The sequence below is a fragment of the Bos javanicus genome, chromosome 4 (genome assembly GCF_032452875.1).
Source record: "Bos javanicus breed banteng chromosome 4, ARS-OSU_banteng_1.0, whole genome shotgun sequence".
NCBI classification, from domain to species: domain Eukaryota; kingdom Metazoa; phylum Chordata; class Mammalia; order Artiodactyla; family Bovidae; genus Bos; species Bos javanicus.
This window is the reverse complement of record NC_083871.1, coordinates 75,379,487-75,389,427: the sequence shown is the minus strand read 5'-3', so window position 1 is coordinate 75,389,427 and position 9,941 is coordinate 75,379,487.

The following is a 9,941-nucleotide window of genomic DNA, read 5'->3' as shown; positions in this document are numbered from 1 at the left end:
ATGTTTACCACCAGCCTCTCTGCCCACTTGTGTCTCCAAGTTGTGTAATTTCCTGGAAGCAAGTCATTGACTGGGAACTAGGCGCCCAGCTCTGGCCTTTCCTGGCCATGCCACGAACCACAGGGCCTGGTGGGTCATGGTCTTTTCCAGCAGCATTCATTTCATTTCTAAATAAGCAAGTAAATAAATACTCAGCAACCGTCCTGTTTTCCTTCTACTTGTGAACACTCCAGAGTCCAGGGTAAAGTCTCCAGCCTCTGCCCTACCATCCTCGGACCCACCCAATGGCCCGATCAAGAGCAAGTAATTCCTCAGAAATTAGATACCTGAAATTAGATGCCCATCACCCCTTACAAGGGCTTCCCAAGTGGCACTAGTGGTAAAGATCACGCCTGCCAATGCAGGAGACATAAGAGACTTGGGTTCGATCTCTGGGCTGGGAGGATCCCCTGGAGGAGGGCATGGCAACCCATTCCAGTATTTTTGCATGGAGAGTCCCACGGACAGAGGAACCTGAGGGGCTACAGTTCATAGTGTCGCAGAGTCGGACATAAGTGAAGCAACTGAGCACGCATGCATGAATGCATGCATTCATCTTACAAAAGATGAAGGCTAAGGGTTAGAGGGCAGGGGCAGCGAGGAGCTGGGCAAGGACCAAGGTAAGCAGACACACATGCCACAGAGGCCACGGTGCAAGCCCAGGACTCCTCCATGCACGTCCGGAAATCAAACATCTCCTAAGAAACTCAAGCAGTTGGATAATCTATTGATTAAAATTAAACTTTCTTATGAGCTTTGCAGGCTGCAGGGTTGGTTTTAAGTGGAGACCTCTTATTCTGCAGAGGAAAGCCGTTGAGTGTGATATAGTCCACATTCCTTCCCCGGGCCACCTAGGAGCCAGGACTTCCGGGGTTCTGTGCACTAACAGGAGGGGAGGTCAGCCGTGGGGCTGCCTGAGGCCCTCAGCCTTCTAGCCACATGTGCCCAGCCAGGCCCTGCCACTCGTCACTGGTTTCGTGTAAGGGTTTTGAACTGGAACGTGTAGTTTTATATACAGAAATGACGAATTTGACTTTTCAACATTGGCACTCTTGTGTGTATCAGCTTGATTTGAATGAAAGGTTTTATTTTTAAAAGTTTGTGGGCTTCCCTGGTTGCCTAGTGGTTAACAATCCACCTGCTAACACAGGGGACGGGCTCAATCCCTGGTCCCGGAAGATTCCACGTGCCATATGGCAACAAAGCCCACGCACCACAGCTATGGAGCCTGCGCTCTAGAGCTTGTATTCTACAACAAGAGAAGCCGCTGCGATGAAAAGCCTGCACACCACTAGAGAGTGGTCCCCGCTTGCCACAAGTACAGAAAGCCTGCACGCAACAGTGAGGATTCAGAACAGCCAATAAATAAATAAATATTTTTTAAAAGTTTGCAAACCATGCACCTGAGTTTCAAGCATGTGATTTGTAGGTGAGAAAACTGGGCCACAGGATGAGGCAAGTTGCTAGCTGTGGCTCTGATTTCCTTCTCCAGGCCAGCTGTGCCCCACTCCTCCTCCATCAGACTCCTCCCACTCAGTCCCACCCCTTCCCCGGGGCCCAGGTGGAGGCCAGGTCACCTGTCGCCTTGGCAGTGGTTATACGCTGTTTGAAATCTCAGAGCCAAATTTCTGAGTGCTGTTCTGACAACCCCTAGGACCTTCAGTAAAGGGGGAACATATTTTGTGTCCCCTTAGTTGCAACCCAAAGTGTTCAAAGAAAGGAAAAAGTGAAAGTGATTATAATAAAAAGCCTTTCCCTGGAATGGGTCTTGATTTCCACTTTTACCCTCAAGGTAAAGATAAGTGAAGAAGTGAAGATGTCTTCTGCAATTTCATATTAGTTTAACAAACAGTTTATTGAGCACTAATTTCAGTGCTGCCCCTATGTTGCCTAACTCTAGGCCCCATGGCCCCACTGAGGAACCCAGTGACCCATAGGGACCTAGCTTGTGGCACCTGCTCTCCTGAATTAAGCTACTTCCTTTGACAACCACTTGACCCCAAAGGAAGGAGGCCATTTCCCACTTTGGACACTCTATGGGACGGTGATGAAACTGCTGCTAAGATTCTACCCAAGGAGATTGTCATCTACATAACCTGAGATTTATGTGCAAAGATGTTCCTAGCAGCATTGTTTATATTAAGAAGATATAAAACAACAGGTAAGTGCTAACTGAGGACACATCTTGGGCAGGGAGCCATCTGTGCTTTAGAAGCATTAACTGATCTTATTCTCTCAACAGCCTCATGAAGTAGGTGCTATTGCTGTCTTTGTTTCAAAAGAGGGAAAACTGAAAATACAGAGAGAAAGGGTTTGAACTTGACTGGCACTGGCTTCAAGCCAGCCTGACCCTCCAGGGAGCACCAGTAGGTGCCATGTGACTCAAATTAGATACATCTAGTTAAAAAATGACTTCAAAGAATTTTCTTAGCAGAAGATTTTGCTCAAACTATTTAAAGTTATTTGGAAAGAACAAGCTTACATACATGAAAATATGCTTAGAAGAAATCTTGGAAGAAAATGTTGAGTGATAACCAGGATTATTTCTGATTGGTAGGATCACTGACAATTGTTAACCTCAAGTTACACTTTTTTTTTTTCAGTTTTCCTATATTCCACCATGGACTTGTATTACTTTCATGATGTTAAGAAAGTAAAAGTGAGGGAGCCAATCCGGCGAGGGTGGCGTTTTCTTAGCCAGCCCCAGGCTGTTAGGCTTAGTCTTCCAGTCTCTGCAAAGGGGAAACGCTTCGGGTCCCTGCGTGGAGTCTTTGTCTCATCTCTTGGCTACTGCTTTACCCAGGTTGCAAACATGTCTGACAAAAGTGAATTAAAGGCAGAGTTGGAACGTAAGAAGCAGCGGTTGGCTCAAATCAGAGAGGAAAATTAAAAAAAAAAAAAAAGAAAGTAAAAGTGAAAGTCACTCAGTCGTGTCCAACTCTTTGCAACCCCATGGACTATACAGTCCATGGAATTCTCTAGGCCAGAATACTGGAGTGGGTAGCCTTTCCCTTCTTCAGGGGATCTTCCCAACCCAGGGATCGAACTCAGGTCTACTGCACTGCAGATGGCTTCTTTACCAGCTGAGTCACAAGGGAAGCCCCATGATGTGAAGAACACTACAATATTTTCCCAATAATTTTAAATGATGTATCCTTGTCGGACTGGGCCCTGTTAGCTTCTGAGATCTCAGTGTAAAGATTAGAGAAGCATTTCTCTATATTTGCTATCCCTGTGTAACTTCCTCCAGTTCCTGCTTGATTAAATGTGAAGACTGTTTTTAAGCAAAGCAGATTTCACTTCTCCAAACAAAAGTGACAAGAAACAGCTTTTTTACCCTGGTCGCCTCTTGCCACATAGTTGGGATGCCAGAATTCTTCCAAATAGCGTGGAAAGTCCCAGTGACCAATCTAGATGTCAACCTCTAAGTAAATAACTTAACTTGCCAACATTCCTTTCTGGAGTGAACCTTCCAACTTGTTCATGCTACTCAGTATCTAACTTCTGTGCAGTGTCAGGCCCCATAAGATCTTGCAGTCAGCTGAGGGCTTCCATCTGTGTCATTAGGAGCTCAGGGTCCAGACGCTCTAGAGTGGTCACTATGAGCCTGAGAAATGCTACTTGTCACAGTAGTAAACTGCTGAAGATGAGAGTGATTTACTAAGAAAGTAATGAGACAGAAAAATCAAGGTCATTTCTGCAGGAACGTCATCCTCCTTCCCGTTCAGGTTGATATATGTGTGTGGGTAGCGGCAGCAGTTAAGGTCAACTTGCACATAACCCTTTGTGCACCTATGCAGCATGGCCATCATGCTTTTTGCATGTTGTGGTGAATGGAAAATTTGAGAGTTCAGCTAGTAGTTCAAATATTGAAGAGCAAGACTGCTGTCTTCAGTGTTCTATGTAATATGGCATTGGAGCCAAAGAGTGGGTAGACCAGATGACAGCGTGGTGTGGCACCTTTGCTGGTCAGGTTTGCTGAGTCAGGGGCACTGACAATGCACTGAAGAGACCAGGAGATCTAGAAGAGGGTTACAGCTTTCAAAGTGACCAATGTGAAAACAGTTCTGGGGAGGGATGTGCCAGGAAAACTCAGAAGCCAAGAGACACACAGAGAAGCTCAGCAGTGACCTGGAGTGCTTCGTTTTCCACTAAACTTTCATCTTCTTGTTGAATATGGGCAAGCCTGATCCACTGGCAGTGTCCGTATGGGTGAGAGCAATCCACTCCAGTATTCTCGCCTGAAGGATTCCATGGACAGATGGAGCCTGGCAGGCTACGGTCCATGGGGTCTCAAAGGGTCAGTTACGACTGAAACGACTTAGCACACATGCAGCGTCCATAGGCGATCACATCTCTGAGTGAGCTGGGGACAGATGTGCTAGGATTTCCTCCTGGTTCCTATTGCTGCCATGTGCTTGTCAACTTTTACAATCATAAATTAAATATTTTAAGAAACAGATGACTGGGACAGTGTTACGGGCTGAGTTATGTCCCCTGCAAACCTGTATGTTGGATTCCCAACACCTAGGACCTCCGAATGTGGCTGTATTTGGAGACAGGGGTCTTCAAAGAGGTGACTAAGGTAAAATGAGACTGTAGGATGGGCCCTAGTCCAATCTGACTGGGGTCCTTGTAAGAAGAGGAGATCAGGACCCAGACACACACAGGAGGGATGACGATGTGAGGACCCAGGGAGAAGACGACTGTCAATACGTCAAAAAGAGAAGCGTGGGAGAAACCAGATTTGATCTTGGACTCCTGCTCCCCCAGCCCAGAAGTCTGAGGGAATACATGTCTTGTTTAAGTTGCCTGGTCTGCGACACTTAGCTGTACAAACATGAAGCATAAAATAAGCATTTTCTTGTAATTCTCTCTGTCTGTGTGGACTCCGTGCCAGACAGTACAAGTTCACAAGAGCTGATTGTTAAGCTTTCAGGAATTTTGCCAGTTGTTAAAATTTGAAGTTGATAAATGGACATGTCATTAAAAACTAAGTTATATTAACTTATAATTAAGTGAGTCATTAAAAATAGAAGTGATAAATTCTCAAAACCTATCACTTCCAAATTGTTTTACTATGTATCACTATTGTGGATGCTCTGGGGTGATTCCCATCTGTTTTGTCTGCATGGTGGAAGCATGTAGCATAAGCTCGGGCACTTTTTCCCAACTCTGTGCTCAGCAATGTCATGTGACTCCATCCATGGTGGAAATATTTACACCACAGAAATTGGCAAGTGGTAGACATCAGAGTTTTACCTTTTTTTCCAGAGAGCCCGTTGTTGAGCATTTACTGCCCCCCGATTCCTGTTGGTATTCCCTCCTTGGTCAGAGCAATTGTAATCCCTTCCCAGATTCCAGGGAGGGTGGCACTGGTCATGTGAACAAGACCATGCATGATGAGACAAATACAGGTGGGCAGCTGTCTTTGGGACAATGACCTGCCCAGGGATAGTGGAAGGACATCTTATGCCGAGTGTTTCTCTGAGTGCCTGGGACATGGCTTCCTCAGTAAATGGCCCTGTTATGATGATACTCCTGTCTCTGTGCTCAGCATGGTGCTGAGCTCTGTGCTCCCTTCAGGAGGAGATTTGCCACGAGCTCCCTCCCACCACCAAGCGGTAAACTTCCTGAAGGAAGGAAGGGCTGTTCACCTTGCCTCCCTGAAGCCTAGCACACAACATGTGTCCTCAACGTTTGTGAGCAGATGAGAAATCTCCTGCCATCTGGAAGCTTGTCAGCAGCAGTCAGTACAAGGCTTTGCAAAGCTGGGTACGCTGTACACAGGTTGGAGCTCCGATGCTGAAGTCCCCAGTGTTACCTTGGCGGGTAGTGTGTCCTTCGTGTGTGTAGCATCTCAGCAAGGTCTGCAGGGGGCTCAGTGAAGCACATAAGAATTAGACTAAGTGTCTTTAAAGACTCACACATGCCTGAACACTGATCACTGATAATGGACCAACACGCTGGTGCCTTCCTGCTGCCCATGTGTCCCTCACCTGGAGCACTCTCACTACAGTCTACTTTGATACCTAACCTGCAGTGTCCCTTCCAATCACCTCTGACTTTCCTTGTTCCACCAGAGCTGATGTGGAGCCTGGCCCTAGAGGCTCCCACTGACCTACACTGAGCAACAGGTTTACCTGTTAATTTCACAAGCAGAATCATGGGCGAGAGAGACGGTAGAGGTCGTGGAGATTTCTATAGGACCCCAGGAGCACCTGGGGTCCCTCCATCACTTTGTCCCCAGCCCATCCTGGGATGGCCCCTTCTTGTCACAGAGTTTCCCTGGCCTTCACCCCTCACCCAACAATGGCCAGAGTCTAGAGGGAAGGAGATGGGCCCCATGCTTGGTCACATATGAGAAGGGAAGAAAGGTTCCTAGAGGCCTCCAAGCAGACCAAACTCATATTTCACTCTCCAGAGTCCTGCACGTGCCCTCCTGAAGCTGTTGCTGCCAGGCCAGCAGACCCAGGACTGACTTCACCAGACCCACAGCTGGGACCTTGGGGACAGTGGAGCCACAAGGCCTGGGTGGTGGGGAGCAGATGGGCACTGCAGAGAGAGCCCTGGCCTCAGTCCTGGACAGCTTAGCCCAGGTGGGGAAGCAGGACTTGAAGGGGACCCCAGAGAAGGATAAATTTATTCCTACTGGCTGCACAAGTTACGGGAAATCAAAAGGATGCAGAGCTGAACAAAGAAATTATTGGGATGTGAGGGCACGATAGAAAGCTGCTCGCCTCAAATACTGTTCATCTTAATCATCAAACTGAGCTCATCACTGTCTTCCTTTGTTCCTTCCCTTCTCTTTCCTTCTGTCTCTCTTTCTTTCTCTTTCTTCTTTTTAAAACAATCTTTCAGTCCAAACACTGTATGGAGTGCCAAATATTGACACAGAAGGAATGTTATGCTAACTCTTTTCAGTGCTGGGAATTCATTAGACTCAGACCTTTTTAGATTTTTCTCTCCAGCTCTAAGCAATTTTTTTAAGTCTTGGTTTTTTAACAAATGAGGTCAGGAAGTGCCTGAGAACAGATCCACACAGATTAATATTCAGCACTCTGTTCTATAGAGACAGGAAGTGAACGGTTGTGTTAAGAATACGAAGCTGCCATGAATATACTCTTGGCTGTTTGAAAAGATCCAGTACCACTTCAACTTCAAAAACAGCTCTGCTCAGTGTGATCACAGTCGGGCGTGGGGAATTTTCCAAAATCAAAAGCAGCTGTTTCATCTTATTTAACCATTAGGCTGAGTTACACAGACTCACAGCAGGAATCATAAAGCCTTGAGAGTCCCTTGCATAGAGCAGCCTGATTTTCCAGTGTAGAGCGAAGCATGTTCCTTGATGGCAACTGTTTACATTTGTTTGCTGAGCACCTATGAGTCCTCTGGGAGCAGAGACAAAGAAGTTACTCTGAGCTTTCTAAGAACACATGACTTCACTGAGTAAGCATCAGATCCTCAGAGGTGCAGTATGTCCCCCAAGTAGTCCTGGCCGAGCTGAGCAGGGCACTCGTGACAGTCCTGCAGGAATGCTTCTCGCTCACATGGAGGTTCAGAGCCAAGATTTTTTTTTTCTTTTTAATATCTATCTATTTACTTATTTGGCTGCATTAGGTCTTAGTTGCATCATGGGGGATCTTTTGTTGCACCAGACTCTCTGGTTGTGGCATGCAGGCTCCAGAGCACGTGGGAGACTTATTTTTTAAAATTGCATTTGTTATATTGTTGTAAAAGTAGAACATGTGCGCAATAAAAAGATTCAAATGTTACACGCAGGGAGCTCAGCCTGGTGCTCTGTGATGGCCTAGAGGGGTGGGAGGTGGGTGGGAGGGAGGCTCAGAGGAAGGGGATGTATGTATACTTATGGCTGATTCATGGTGTATGGCAGAAACCAATAGAACATTGTAAAGCAATTGTCCTCCAATTAAAAATCTAAACTGCTAAGTCACTTCAGTCGTGTCCAACTCTGTGCGACCCCATAGACGGCAGCCCACCAAGCTCCCCCATCTCTGGGATTCTCCAGGCAAGAACACTAGAGTGGGTTGCCATTTCCTTCTCCAATGCATGAAAGTGAAAAGTGAAAGTGAAGTCGCTCAGTCGTGTCCGACACTCAGCGATCCCATGGACTACAGCCTTCCAGGCTCCTCCATCCATGGGATTTTCCAGGCAAGAGTACTGGAGTGGGGTGCCATTGCCTTCTCCTAAAAATCTAAAAAAGACCTTCAAATGTTATAGAACGGCTATAATGTGAGTATTAGAAGCCCCTTCTCTGGCACCCAAATCCCCAGTTCATACATTTCCTAAGTGTATCAGGCACATTATCCCAGACTCTCTGAGCATGGGCAAGTGTGAACGTGTGTGCTTGGCGTGTTTACTACATGTGTATAAATTATATGCATATGTGGATGTACTTGCACACATATCCCCTGGCATTCAGAAATAAATATATGTATTTATAGCTACAGTGTGGCAGTGGGCAAGCTGACAGGAGGTTCTCGCAGGTAAGAGACCTTGGCACTGTTTTTGATTCCCTTGCTTCCTCAGCATTTGGCTCACTGGAGCCAGGTCTGTCTTAGGGAGGCAGTGCTTGTGCATTTTAATAGGCCCGGGTCCCAATCTAATATAACCAACTCTTCCTTCTTGTAACTAGGTCTGTGACCTGTGACTTTCAACTCAGGACCTTGGTTTTCTCATCTGTGAAACAGGGGCACCATTTGCCAATTCACAGGATGAAATGAGGTGATGCATGTAGCACGGCTGGCATATGTGTGCACGTGATCTGTACTGCGGTACCACTAACTGACATAGTGGAACATCGTATCCCCTCCCACCCGGCACTGGCACATCCATCCCACAGTGACAACAACCCCTGGGTGGTCTCCAGGTCTGTTTCTTGGACCTGTTACCACTGTGCTGGGGTGACTTTTCCAAAGCACACGCTTCAGCACAACCTGGCTCTGTTTGAATTCTTCCCAGAACCCTCCCCCAGCCAGCCTGCACTGTCCACGCTCCTGGACACCTGGGCATCACTCAGTGTGTCTGTGGGGTCCCAGTGTCCTCCACACCCTGGAGTGGTGCGTATTTGTTCCGTGTGTCAATAGTCTTATGTGCAACTGATGCACAGCTCATGTGTTTTGATGAATCAATTACAAAGAAAATCCTTTGTTATTTTTTATCTCAGTTGTTTTTAAACTGAACCTTCAGCCATATCCTTCCCATCATCTCTGCCATTTGCAGAGCACATGGACCAGGAGGTTGCATCTTGAGCAAACATTAAAATCAGCACAAGACAAGCTGGATAACGAGACTAAAGCTTTTGCTGTGCTTAGTTGCTCAGACGTGTCTGATTCTTTGTGACCCCATGGACTGCAGCCCACCAGGCTCCTCTGTCCATTGGGATTCTCCGGGCAAGAATACTGGAGTGGGTTGTGATGCCCTCCTCCAGGAGGATCTTCCCAACCCACGGATCAAACTTAGGTCTCCCACATTGCAGGTGGATTCTTTACCAACTGAGCCACCAGGGAAGCCCAAGAATACTGGAGTGGGTAGCCTATCCCATCTCCAGGGGATCTTCCTGACCCAGGAATTGAACCGGAGTCTCCTGCATCACAGGCAGATTCTTTACCAGCTGAGCTACCAGTGAACCCTCAAAGCATATGATACATAGCAGAAGTAATGGATGGGTCCCACGCCCCAGGACAACAGCATCAACCGGTACTTAGAAATGATAGAATGTTTCTCTGAAGTGACAAGAGGAAATGCAGTGACCCCCAAAGTTAGGTCTATGACATGGCCAGCCCCTGCCCACTTGTCCCCTGCCTTCCCCAGGTGACATACCCACCTCAGGAACAAAAGGAAGCCAGAAATTATCTGCCCCAATGCCAAAGAGACATACA